The sequence below is a fragment of the Sturnira hondurensis genome, unplaced genomic scaffold, assembly GCF_014824575.4.
Source record: "Sturnira hondurensis isolate 20B ecotype Veracruz unplaced genomic scaffold, ASM1482457v3 Scaffold0015508, whole genome shotgun sequence".
Taxonomy (NCBI): domain Eukaryota; kingdom Metazoa; phylum Chordata; class Mammalia; order Chiroptera; family Phyllostomidae; genus Sturnira; species Sturnira hondurensis.
In genome coordinates this window covers 558394-572881 of record NW_028088139.1, presented here as the reverse complement: position 1 = coordinate 572881, position 14488 = coordinate 558394, and the positions used below count along the sequence as shown (strand labels likewise).

At 41.4% G+C, this 14488-nt stretch overlaps 1 long non-coding RNA gene across 1 annotated transcript; it reads right to left on the bottom strand.

Annotated features, from left to right (window-relative positions):
- Positions 1-593: 593 nt before the first annotated feature.
- Positions 594-14438, bottom strand: LOC118999858 (uncharacterized). Its single transcript, XR_005069190.1, has 3 exons — positions 14279-14438; positions 8478-8489; positions 594-604 (listed from the first exon to the last, which is right to left on the bottom strand). It is a non-coding gene; the product is annotated as an uncharacterized LOC118999858 (long non-coding RNA).
- Positions 14439-14488: the final 50 nt, after the last annotated feature.

Here is a 14488-nt window from a genome sequence, read left to right as displayed (position 1 = left end):
AAATCACAAAAGCAAAAGATAAAAAAGATGCACTTATTTTGTCACCTCATTCTACTCATGTTATTACTAATAACTTCTAATTTGATTCCTTGATGTTTTCCGGTTTGAGTAGTTTTGTCCTCTATGAATATCATTCTGGCCAGAGGGCAGATGGATGATATGGTCTGGGGTATAAGAACCCGAGTCTGCTTCTGACTTGGGTAGGTTAATCTCTGAGTCAGCCTTCATTTTGGGGGGGAAAAAGCTGTCACAACAAATAATAATAATTCCTATTTCATAGAGTTGATATGAAGATTAAATGAGCTAATATATAAAAAATACAGTGTCTGGCACAAAGTACAGTTTGGAGACAACAATAAAAAATGGTAATTGCAACTTACCAAGTTTTTATTCCTCGTTCTCAAAAAGCTTCCATTGTGCCCCCACTGCCAATGCTTTATTGAAGTATAACTGACATAAATATTCCGTAAGTTTCAGGTTTAGTGTTGGTTGGGTACACTTATATATTGCAAAATTATGACCACCATAGTGTTAGCTAACACCTGCATCATGTCACATAATTACCCATTTCTTTTTTCTAGTGAGAACACTTCAGATCTACTCTCTTAGCAACTTTTAGGTATATGATACAGTTACACTAACTGTAATCACCATGCTGTACACTAGATTTCCCTCAAAGGCTTTTTAACTTTAAAGTTATTCACATTTTAAATTTCTTTCTTTAAAATTTTCTTTGATTTCTGTTGCTAGATTTCATGTACTTGTCTATATATGTATACACACATATATATATTTTAATCCTTACCCAAGGATATGTTTTTTTATTGAATCTAGAGAGAGGGGAAGGGGTGGGGAGAGAGAGACAGAGAGAGAGATTGATGTGAGAGAGAAACGTTGATGGGATTGAACCTGCAGCTGAGGTATGTGCCCGGACTGGGAATTGAACCTGTAACCTTCTGGTATATGGGATGATGCTCCAACCAACTGAGCCACCTGGACATAGCTAGATTCCCAATATATATATTTGTCTATAATGATTTCTTCTTTTAATGTGGGCCTCGATTCTGTTTGCAATAGTTTATGTAATATTTTTGCACCTAGAAATGAAAAATATGTCTTGGATTTGCTTCAAAATAATCCAGTGGTTAAGGGGGAGTTGTGGTGTAGGTAAAATAAAGTTAGGTTTACATAATGGATATATAGAGTTCAATTATACTATTCTTTTTTTTGTACATGGGATTTAATTACGCTATTCTTTTTTCCTTTACTTAAATATTTTCATAATAAAACATTAAAAATTTTTGCTTCTGCATATGTAAGTGAAACTGATCTGTACTTTTTAAAAGTTTTTTCTTTTTTTTAAAATTTATTTAATCTTTAGAGGGGAAGGAGAGAGGGAGAGAAACATCAATGTATGGTTGCCTTTCGTGCATCCCCTGCTGGGAGTTGGCCTGCAGGGAACCGGTCTGCAACCTGGGTATGTGCCCTGACTGGGAATCGAACCACAATCCTCTGGTTCGTAGGCCCGCGTTCAATCCACTGAGCTACACCAGCCAGGGCTAAAGTTTTTTCAAATATAACACTAAAAATAAAAAAATACTATGGCACCCCAGAAGTCCCCACTTCATCTTATTCCCCCCAGAGGTAATTATTATCCCAAAAATATCATATTAAATTTGCCTGATTTCATTTATATAAATGGAATCATACAGTAATGCTCTTTTGTGTTTTGCTTCTTTTGCTCAATACTTTGTGGTGAAATTCACCTGAGTTGTCACATATAGCAGCAGTTCATTTCTTTTCATTGCTTATAGTATTCCATTCTGTGATTATCCATTTTGCTATTTATAGATGTTTAGGTAGTTATTGGGCTGTGTCTATTATGAATGAGGCTAGACAAACATTTTTGTACATACATTTAGATGCATGGAAGTTCTGTGGGCATATATTTAGTAGAATTTCTGAAGTGTTGGCATGCTACATACAAGGAGAAATGTCAAATGTCTAGTCATAATGAGAGATTCTTAACATACCGCTCTCAGTAACAGAACAAGGAAACAAAAGACTCGAAGGCTAGATTAACAAGGGTCAGCAAACTTTTTCTGTAAAGGGGCAGAGGGTAAATATTTTAGGCTCTGCTGGTCAGATGGTTTGTCTGCACCTACTCAACTCTGCCATTGTAATTGGAAAGTAGCCACAAAGTACATCAACAAATGTATGTGGCTGTGTTTCAATAAAACATTATTTCCAAAAACAAGGCACCAGCCTGCCACAATGCCAAGCCCTGAAAGATTATTATGAAATAATTAATAAACTTGACCAGTATAAAACACTCTACCCCACAATTGTTTTCAAATACATATAGAACATTTATAATGGTGGGCCCTAAAGCAAGTCTGAAGAAATTTCAAAGGATTGAAATCACACGGACCATCTTTTCTAACCATAGTGAAATTAAGCAAGAAAGAAATATCAAAATATTAAGTAAAAAACTCCCATTTGTTTGGCAAGTATGCTGTGCATGACTAAATAATCATGAATCAAAAAATATTACAATGGAAGTATATTGAACTGCATTTTAATAATAATCCTACATGTCAAATCTAATTGAATTCAACTAAAGCAGTCAGTGGAGGGAATGTATAGCTATAAATGCGTGTTAGAAATGAAGGAAGGATGAAATAAATGAATAAGCATTTATGTTTGTAGTTCTCTTTTCTTCTAATCTGTTGATTAGTATTTTGAAATGCTGGCTTCATACAATTAGTACAGTAACTCTTTTTCTGTTGACATAAGATTGGAATCGTGTACTGTAAAGATTAAGTAGAACTCATCAGGCCCTGTTAACTTCTTTTTTTTTTTTAAGATTTTATTTATTTATCTTTAGAGGGGAAGGGAAGGAGAGAGGGAGAGAATATCAATGTATGGTTGCCTCTTATGTGTCCCCTGCTGGGAACTGGCCTGCAACCCAGGCATGTGCCCTGACTGGGAATCGAACCGCGATCGTGTGGTTTGCAGGTCTGCACTCAATCCACTGAGCTACGCCAGCCAGGGCTGTTTTATCTATTTTTTATCCTTTGTTTCCCAGTGAATGTATGGAGGCTTCTAATGTCTGATAACATGGTACAGTGTAGGTTAGTAAAAATCAGGATTTGTCCAAAAATAAGTTTAGGTTATAATCTTAACATCAGAACAAATTAGGCAGTGTGAGATATGTAGGTCATAGGGTCCATATAAAGTTCCTAAGGTTGGAACATAGGTAAGGGACTGTGTAAGACACTGTGGGTTGTCTTAGCTTTGAACTTGTGTCTACTTTTCTTGGGAGCTGTAGTAACACGACATGAAAAGTTACATGATTTGCAGCATCTGTGTGGAGAAGGCAAACTAGTTCCTAGGGGAAGTAAACATTTCATGGCTCTTGGATCTTAAGAGATTTCTTTCTCTAGGTCTTTGGAGGGGTTTTATAGTAGATGGTGTCCTCAGTATCAGTAATAAAAGATGTAAGGTGAATTCTTTGGCTTTTTCCTATTGTCTTCATCGGAGTAAGCTAAGGGGCTGATGCCAAAGCAGAACTTGATTGGACAAAATTCTTTAAAAGCAATGTGCCTTGACCATAGAGCCTTCTGGAAATCTGTACCCAGGAATAAAGCTTGGATTGTGTAATAGAATGAATGAGCTGCTTTGAGTGGTCTTTTGTGAAGTTTCTCAACCGATTTTTGGGACTGATTGATTTGGCTGCTCCCTTTACACCTTCTTTACCTCAGGTTCAAAACTGAAGTCAGAGGCAATTGTTTTGGTCTTTGTATTTTTAAAGTGTTTTTTTTTTTTTAGAGAGAGAGAGAGATTGGGGAAGGGAGGGAGAGAAACATTGATGTACGAGAGAAACATCAATGGGTTGCCTGTCCAGTGCCCCCAACTGGGGACCTGGACCACAACCCAGGAATGTGCCCTGACTAGAAATTGAATCAGCAACCTTTTGGTTCACAGGCCGGTGCTCAATCCACTGAGCCACACCAGTCAGGACACATGTTGAAATCTTTTTTTTGTTTGTTTGTTTGTTTTTAATATATTTTATTGATTATACCATTACAGTTGTTCTATTCCCCCCCTTCAATCCCCTCCACCCACACCCTCTCTCCCCCACCATTCTCCCCCCTTCGTTTATAACCACGTGTCTCAAGTTCTTTGGGTTCTATATTTCCCCCACTATTCTCGCCCTCCCCCTATCTATTTTCTACCTACTGTCTATGCTATTTTCTGTGCCTTCTTCCCCCTTCTCCCCCTCCCACCCCCTTGTTTCTAACCCTCCATGTGTTCTTCATTTCTATGGTTCCACTCCTGATCTAGCTGTCCTCTTGGTTTGCTTTTGTTTTAGGTGTGGTTGTTAATAACTGTGTGTTTGCTGTCCTTTCACTGTTCATATTTTTCATCTTCTTTTTCTTATATAAGTCCCTTTAGCATTTCATATAATAAGGGCTTGGTGATGATGAACTCCTTGAACTTGACCTTATCTGAGAAGCACTTTATCTGTCCTTCCATTCTAAATGAAAGTTTTGCTGGATAAAGCAATCTTGGCTGTAGGTCTTTGGATTTCATGACTTGGAATACTTCTTTCCAGCCCCTTCTTGCCTGTAAGGTCTCTTTTGAGAAATCCGCTGACAGTCTGATGGGTACTCCTTTGTAGGTGACTGTCCCCTTATCCCTTGATGCTTCTAGGATTCTCTCCTTCATTTTGGTCTTGGCTAATGTAATTATGATGTGCCTTGGTGTGTTCCTTCTTGGGTCCAACTTCTTTGGCACTCTCTGAGCTTCCTGGATTTCCTGGAAGTCTATTTCCTTTGCCAGACTGGGGAAGTTCTCCTTTATTATTTGTTCAAATACGTTTTCCACTCGTGGCTGTTTCTTTCCCCCTTCTGGTACCCCTATAATTCGGATGTTGGAACGTTTAAAGATGTCCTGGAGGTTCCTAAGCCTCTCCTCATTTTTTTGAATTCTCATTTCTTCATTCCTTTCTGGTGGGATGTTTTGTTCTTCCTTCTGGTCCATTCCATTGATTTGTGTACCCGTTTCCTTTCCATCACTATTGGTTTCCTGTGCATCTCCCTTCATTTCAATCAGTCCAGCCCTCACACGTTCCTCTAATTTGTAACTTTGTTCCTCTAATTTGTGACTATAATCAACCAGTTCTGTGAGCATCCTGATAAATAGTGACCTGAATTGTGCTTCTGAGAGGCTGGCAATTTCTCGGTCGCTTAGAGTTATTGGCTCTGGGACTTTGAGTTCTTCTTGTGCCATCTTTCGGGTTGTTCGTGCCTGTTCCATAGCAGGATCAGAGCCCTAAAGTGTTCACCAGAACAGGGCAACTCAGTCGCTGGGTTGTGATGTTGTAGGTGGGGGCGGGATCAAAGAGGGACTATGGCGTCCTGTCCGCCGTCTGCCGCCACGGCCCTCACCGGTGCTGAAGGGCAACTAAGTCGCTGGGTTGTGACGCTGTATGTGGGTGCGGGATCAAAGAGGGACTATGGCGTCCTGTCCGCCGCCTGCCGCCACGGCCCTCACCGGTGCAGCAGTTGCTGCAGTCACTGGGCCCACGCGTTTCGTCCCACTGCACGCGAGTGTGCCACCGCCGTCAGCCCTCGCCCCCTGGGGCCTGCGTGGTCTGTCTCACTGTGCGCGAATATGCGCCTGCGGTCTGCCCCGCACCCCAACTGGTTCCGGTCTACCTGCGCGCCTGGGTCGGGCCCGGTCCTGCCCGACCCTGCTCACTGCTGGCTCCGCCCTTCTTACCGTCCCTGTTGAACGGTTAGATGTAGTCGGACTTCCGTATAATTCAATTTTCTGTCCTTTGGTTGTGTCTTTGTTTCTCCAAACCTTTGTTGTATTCAAACTTGGTTGTGGGAGAAGGCACAGTGTTTCCACCTATGCCTCCATCTTGGCGGAAGCTCACATGTTGAAATCTTAACCCCCAGAGATGATGGTATTAGGAAGTGGGGCCTTGGGAAGAGATGTAGGTCTTGAGGGTGAAGCCTTCATGAATGGGATCTGTGTACTTATAAAAGACACCCTGCAGACCTCTCTCACCCTTCAACCATGTGAGGACACAGTGGGAAGGAGCCTACTGTGAACCAAGAAGTAGGGTCTGCCAGAATACAACCATGCTGGCTCCTTGATCTTGGACTTGCCAGATTCTACAACTGTGAGAAATAAATTTCTGCTTTTATCAGCTACCCAGTCTGTGGTATTTTGTTACAGCAGCCTGAGTGGACTAGGACACATGGCCCTATGGTATGTGGAATAGTCACAGTGTGCAGAACATCACGGGAAAAGTGATCGGGACGTGTTCCTGTCCCGCTTTTCCACATCATCTCTTCCACCTGATTGCCTTGAAATTTGTCTTTACAGGCATTGCCATCATTTGAAGATGTGGCTGTGGGCTTCACCTGGAGATCTGGTGAAGGAGATCTGGCTCAGAAGGGTCTGTGCAGGGACGTGATATTGGAGAACTACAGCAACCGCGTGTCAGTGGGTGAGGCCAGCATCACGTCATTTGCCTTTTCCTTCTCATTCAGTGAAATCTGTAGGGTTTCTGAGATTTTTTTTAAAAGGTTTTATTTATTTATTTTTAGAGAAAAGGAGGGAGAAAACTTCAATGTGTGATTGCCTCTCATGTGCCCCCAGCTTGGGGACCTGGCCCACAACCCAGGCACGTGCCCTGACTGGGAATTGAACCAACCACCCTTCGGTTCACAAGCCAGTGCTCAATCCACTGAGTCACAACAACTAGGGTTGAGGTATTTTATGGTTTGGACTAAAGCACTGTGGGTGATAGGCTTTTACTCTCTTGTTTGATCCTAGAGTCTGTATTCTGCCTCTCCAAATCAAAGGCCTGTACGTTACCAAAGTGCAAATGATGTGGTCCTTGAAATATCGCTTTCTTCAGCTGTCATAGAGTCCTCAAGCTTAAATTCTTGGTGCCAAGTGTTCACTGATTTCCCTGTTACAGGATATCAGTCATCTAACTCAGATTCACTCTTCTGGCTGGAGCAAGGAGGACCACCGTGGATAGCAGAGGAAGCAGCCCCTAGTCCAGCCTGTCCAGGTGAGTGAATGAAAACCAAGGAAGTGGGGGGAGATGATGCTAAATTTCTAGTCAGTCAATAAAAAGTCGACACCTTTGAAATGTTTAAAGAACTTTTCTTACCCCAGTTGGTGACCTTTCCACATCTCTGTTCTTTATAAGGGATGATTGATGTCTTCTTTTTCCAATTTTCTGGATCTGATTACAGTCTCTCTAATCTAATCTTGGTTTCTTTGGCGGTTGTATTCTTCCCAGCATGCTCACATCTTCCCTGTATTTTTTTCTGCAGCATCCTCACTTCCCATTCTGCCCAGTACTTGTTAGGAAATTCCTCTTACTACCCATACAGCTCGCTTTGCACTTAGTACTGCTTTCTACCTGCAGGGAGGGCCAGTATCCATCCCTGACAAACCTCCTCACCTTAGTCACCTGAAAATCACACACACCTCATCTTTCAGGGCATTACCCTCTGCTTCCCCAGCTTCCTGTTGTTTTTTAGAAATCTGCTTGGTTCTCATATTAAAAGTTTAATTTGTTCTCAAGGCCTAAGTCCTCTGTTTTGTGCTGGAGAGTCTCAGATTGACTTCTGCTGCTACTATCTAATCTGCACTCTAATCCTGTTTGCTGTTGGCCAGCCACTAAGGCAGCTGCCCTGTGAGGTCCCACTCCTGTATGCAAAACCAGAACCCTTCTTTCTCCCAGATAATGTCTGCATCATCATTGAGGTTATTTCTATATAATGAAGATTGAGGCTCTCAGTACTCCCACAGATGTTCCTGAGTTGCCCATCTCTCTAGACACTAATCTGCCCTCTAATTCTACATTTTGCCTGCACCTAGGATAATTATCCAGGAAGCTCCTTTTTCCTTTAGCTTCAGTGTCAGAACCTGAGGTCTTTTCATCCTGGTGAATCCTTTTACTTTTTTATGAATTTTATTTAGGTTCTGCTATACTGTTCTGCTCCCTTGTACCTGGTCATTTTTTGCATCGCCTTGAGTCATCCATATTTGCTCTATTATTTCTGAAGGTCTCTGCTTTTCCTATTATCTTTTATTGTTTCAAAAAGGCCTTTGGAAACTTCCAGTCTCAATTCCCACCTCAAAGTGGGCCACTGTCATTTAGACTTGCATTGTTCATTGCTACATACACCTGCTGATTTCAGCTTTCTCTTAGTTCTTGCTGATGTTCTGGCTGTAGTCCTCTATGGGTGGGTAGGGCATTAAAGCAGCGGAACTTGATGAGAAAACACAAGTGAATGTTGGCTGAAAACACAAGAGATCCACATATACAGGGGTTGGCAAAAGTAGGTTCACAGTTGTCATACAAATAAATAAAAATAAAACAAATAATAATTCAAGAATAGACTCTGAGTTTCAGTTACTCACAGCTGTAAACCTACCTTTGCCGACACCTGTGCTTAGACCTTGAGAAGTTAAGAGCCCAGTCAAGTAGGATGGGAAGTATGTGGGGCCCTGGTGGGTGATTCAGTTGTTCAGAGCATCATCCTGATACATCAAGGTTGTGGGTTCAATCCCTGGTTAGGGGACATATAAGAATAAACCAGTGAATGCATAAGTAAGTGGAACAACAAATCAATGCCTCTGTCTCTCTCTCCAAAATCAATGAAAAAAAAAGAAAGAAGTATGCAGGCTCTGGTAGAAGGGGTGTCAGAAGATGATGTCACAGAAACAAGTGACAGACTTATTCTACAAAGGAGGAAGTGATGTATTTTATTGAATATAAAATAACCTGAGGAACTGGCATCTCCACACTTGATTAGGTTGCATTTTTACATCCAGACACTGCCTTCTTTCACTTGGAGCACTTTTTCTCTCCGTGATGTTTCCAAGTGCACGTGGAACTTCCTCTTTCCTGACTCCCTGTCTACTCGTATCTGCCCCGCACTAACTCAGTCATGATGATCTTTTACAGTATTATTTTACCAGTGGGTATGAGGCTTGGAGAGAAGGGTCTGCACTTCGTATAGACAGCATTACTTGCACTCATTCATCACATCATTTTTGAAAGCAGTTTTTTTTCTTTTCACTTTTGGTTTAATTTTGTTTTTTAATCAGGGATATGTAAACTACGTGGGACATTTTCAAACTACAGGATTTGTCTCTGGGGATTTGGCGTCTTATTTGTTAGATATGGAAAGTGATCTGAGAATTTGAAGTTGGAAAGGCTTGCTAGGAAATTCTGCATTGATTCCCATAGTTGAAGAAGCACCACATTCCCCTGGCCAGGTAGCTTAGTTGGTTAGAGCATCACCCTCATACACTAAGATTGGAGCACATATAAGAAACAACCAGTGAATGCAAATTGATGTTTCTCTCTCTCTCTCAATAAGTAAAAACTAAAACTAAAACTAAAAAAAAAAAAGAGAGACAAACAGAAGCACCACACTCATATGATCCAGGAGAGATTCAGATGTAATAAGGGACAGAAATACCTTCCTAGTTTTTAAAGTCCCATTCACAATGGGCTGACATAGGTGCATAAAATTAAAAAAAAAATTTAGCATTTGATTATGAGGCACAGATGAAGAGGGACTCCTTTACAAAACCAGAGAAAGTAGACCTCTGATAAAATGTTACAGAAAGAATAAAGTGCTTTTTAAGGGAAGCATGATAAAATAATTTCTGCAAGAAAGCTTTTGGAAGTAAATGACAATGGAAGGCCTTGTGTGTCAGTAATATAAAAAGATGACTCTGGAAATGGAAATAAGGAAAGCAATGTGTGAGATTCTTTAATATTGGCAACTATGTTTATAGTAGGGGACTATGTGAAAGAAAATGGTTGATTACTTTGGATTTTACGTTAGTTAATGGCTTACAAAGCATAAATTAGGTTTTATCTCTTTTTTTGCTGGTTTTTTAAAGAGTCTTGCTTGATAGCTGGATTGTAGCAATAGAAAGACATAACTTGGAGACATAAAGGGAAGATAAGGCAGTGGAATATTTTCTTCCTGGATGGAAAATGGTTTTTCAGAATCTCTTAGTTGAGGTGATCTAAGAACGGAGATTAAAGGAGAATGTAGTATTAGTTGAATGTAGAAAATTTGGAGATGACCATGTGAAGGAGATTATAATGACGACTTTAGTATATGAGGGTCTGTACCTGTGCTGTCTAGTGTATTGGCCACGGTCACCTCTGGCGATTTAAATTTAATTCATGTTAGGTAAAATTAAAGATTCAGTGCCATGGTCACTCTAACTATATTCAAGTACTCAGTCGCCGTACATGGCCAAGAGGTACCATATTGGAAAACACAGATATAGAACATTTCCATCATTGCAGGAGGTTTTATTGGACAGCACCGAGAAGTTACATTATGGTTAAACACATTGGAGAAGGTGATATTTCCACCAGTCAGTACAACTGTAACTCTTCTCTGGGACACAGGCAGATGGCCCAAACACCTGTTGCAATTTCAAATGGACATATATGTGCCTTGATTTATTAGACCTTGTGAGGTTGTATCATAACAAGTTCAGTATTGACTATATATAGTATTACTCTAAATAGGTGATTGGTGTTTTTAGGAAAGTTTAATTTTGGTGTACAGTTGGGTTGAGAGGGGGAAAGATTTAATAACAAGGTGATCATTGAATATTTTACCACAGTAAACTTGGAATGAGATGGTGTGGATCCTGCATTCTTTTTTTAAAAAAATATTTTTTAAATTTATTTTTAGAGAGAAGGGAAGACAGGAAGAGAGAGAAGGAGAGAAACATTGATGTGAAAGCGAGACATTGATTGGTTGCTTCTCGCAACATGCCCCAACTGGAGATCTGGCCCACAACTCATGCATGTGCCCTGACCAGGTATTGAACCCGTCACTTTCACTTTGCAGGATGACACCCATTCCACTGGGCCACACCAGTCAGGGCAGATCCTGCATTCTGATGTCCAAATTCCAATTTGCATTCTGATGTCCAATCCATATTGTTTATTTGTTCAATCAGCATAGATAGGGTTTGGTTGTCTCTGGGTGGGCTTGTCACATTCTCTGTGCATATCCTTATCCCAGAATTCTAAAACTTGGAGTGCATGAAGCTGTTATCCTGGACCTTCTTCTTTCTGTATCCATTCTTCCAAATTGTCTCATCTGGTCCTCCGCAGACCAAATATTTAAATAATGTTTATATGCTCGTGACTTAAAATTGTTATCTTAAGTCTAACCCTTTCTCCACACTCATAGATCTAACCAGGTACTTTGTAGTCGATCTTGAGTGTGTATTAGTAATCTCAGATCTGATGTGTATCTCAAATGGAATGCTTGGTTTTTCTCCAAATGTCAAACCTATCTCTGTAATCTTCCTCATTTTATTAAGTGGCACCAACACCTACATAGATGCTTAGGCCACATATTGAGGAGCTGTCCTTCATTCTTCCCTTTTCTACCTTGAAAATTTTTTCTGACAGTGAGTCTTATCTTTCCCTCATCTGCCCTGTGTCCTTTATTTTTTGTACATTTCTCCATCTCCATGATAGTTATTTATACAGAAGATACTGTTAACGTCTTGTCTGAACTCCACTATCGTTTCCTCTGTATTCTCTCAAAAATTTCATCTCCAATTTATTCTCGTACAACAGTCATGTGACTTTTTGAAAATACCAATTCAGAACATATTATATGCCTGCAAAAAAATGTTTGGTGGCTTCCTGCCATAAGTCTTCCTACATGATCTATATGTTCTCAGTTGTGCCTGCCTTTCCAAACTTGTCCATTGCTACCTCACTTAAGCCTGGGATAGTCCAGTATACCAGCCTCTCTCACGTTTCTTGATCCTGCCTAAGTTTTTCTTTTTTAAAAAAATTTATTTAATTATTTCTCAAGTACAGTTTCCTGTCTATTACTCCCATCCCACTGCCTAAGTTTTTCTACCTCAGGTTTTTTTGCAATGGCTTCTATGTGTACCTCTTCTAGGAATGTTCTTTATGTAGTTATTTGCATAATATTGCTCATTCTTATCCTGCGATGTCAGTTTAACTTTTCTTGTAGATGACTACTTGATGTAAGACTGACCTACCACTACTCTACCACCTCTTTCCTATAATTTTTCACATTCTTTAACTTTTTTTTGCTTACCTGTTGATTTTCTTTCTCTAGTTACTAGAATGACTGCTCCATGCAGAGAGAATATATCAGTCACTTTAAAAGTTGCACTAAAGTGACTATTCCCAAACACCAGCCCATTTGATATTTGTTAGATGAATGGATCCAGTCTCTCAATCTTTTTTTGTTCTATTTCAGTCACAGGGTGGTTTTCTTTTTTCTCTCCCACTTTTCAAGATCCTATTTGAAAGAAGCCCAAGCAATACTTACTCAGTATAAACTACCTATGTTGTTTGTACAGTAGTTGTTTTTCCTTTTGCTGTTTTATAATACTAGCATAGGATACATTTCCATAAGGCACATTTCTCTTAGACTGAGATCTTATAAGAGCTAGACCAAACCCTGGCATTTTTGTATCAAATTTTCCCCCTACAGTTATCATGGATGTTTTTATTATTCTTTTTCCTAGAAGAAGTATGGGAGAGTGATCATATTTAATGGAACCCAAGAAAGCAAAGCGAGATTAAAACTTTGGAAAGATGTCCACAAAGTGATGCACTTGCAAATAATTTTGATTTATGCAAAAGTCTTGTTTCTTTAATGGCAAGACACATTAAGTTTGGCTCACATTGTAAAAATTTGAAGTCATGTTTAGTGTAAGAGCCAGCTGCAAGTAGAAATTTCAACAGGATATAGTTAGGCCCCCACCCCAGAATGTATTCAGTGTACAAGGCCAGTCAGGCATGAAGCCAGATAAGGAGAATGTGGAAGGCCAGTAGGAGGAAAAAAAAAAGAAAAATATATATTCTGCCTTCCAACAAGGGGTCCCACCAATGAGTAAGGAGGCTATTGTTCAATGGCACCAATCGCTAACAGCCCCATCTGCTTCTGTATATTGCTTGCTTGCTCGCAGTATTCTATAAATACCCTNCTCTGAGGAGCTACGGTGACTCCGGTCACAGTTGGGGAAGTTCGCCCCTGCGCAGGTTAAAAGTTTGGCCAATAAATAACATCTAAATGCTCTAAGTGCCTGGACATTTGGTTACTCGCTCTTCGAATGTAACATTTGGAGGCCCCAGCGAGATTCGCTTCCGAAGGGGAAGCGTCGTCCGGGAACTGAAAGGGCAGCCGGGCCCGGTAAGTGTTGGCAGGATCCTCATTTGGTTTCTGGGAGGATCCTCATTTGGTTTCTGGGAGGACCCTCATTTGGTTTCGGTGGTCTAGACCTTTTGAGCCTCGAGGTGATAGGCGAGACGTCACGGGTATTTCACCCGAGGGATTCCCAAGGAGAGGACACTCTCGGGAATTGGAGCTAGGCTCCCGCGACTAGGTTGCATTTGGTGTCACTTCTGCGCTGCGCTGCGCCGCGAAACGTATGCCTGAAGAACCTCGGTTCGCCTGTGTGTGTGTCTAGAGAGTGTTTGCCTATTTGTTTTGTGTTGATTCTACTTGTTGCCCTTTCTGTTTTTCCTTATGAGACTTTTCAGGGTTCCGGCATGGGACAAGGAGGATCTACGCCGGATACTGCCCTCCAGTGTTTGTTGAATAACTTTTCTGATTTCCAGAGGCGAGCGGTGTGTGTGGCAGCGCCCCGGGGTGAGGTCAATCGACCCAAAGGGGAACTAGGGCGCTCACCACAGCAGACTAAACCAGAAAAGGTAAAACCAAGGCTATATCCTCTGCAAGGGGACTCAGAGGATTTCTTAGTCTCCCCTACTGCCCCACCACCTTATCCTCACCCCAGGCCCGACACCACCGGGGGAGGGGGAGTGCAGAGTCCTCCGCACACCGGGGGGGGGAGGGAGTAGGTATGGGGGAGGGGAAGAGGCACCGCCCCGACTGATCTATGTTCCCTTTTCCACTAGTGATTTATATAATTGGAAACATCAAAAACCCCCATTTTCGGAGAAACCGCAAGGTTTGATTTCCCTGTTAGAGACTGTTTTCAGAACCCATCAGCCTACGTGGGATGACTGGCAGCAGATTTTGCAAACCCCCTTTACCTCAGAAGGAAGGGACAGGATTATTAGAGAGGCTGCAAAAGCTGTCATGGGAGAGGAGGGCAGCACAGCAGCGGGGAGGAGGGAGCTAGAAGATATACTCCCCTCTCAGCCACCCTATTGGGTGGGGGGAGGGACGCGCTCCTCCAATACTCAGGGGACTAAAAGCAGCAGCTAGGAAACCCACCAACTTCAGCAAAGTCAATGAGGTCATACAAGGACTAGAGGAGTCCCCTGCTGCCTTCCTAGAAAGACTTATGGAGGCTTATAGGGTATACACCCCCCTTGCTGAAGGAACGAGAGACGCCGCCGTTTTGTCTCTCCGAGAAGTGCCACTGGTGTGGGATG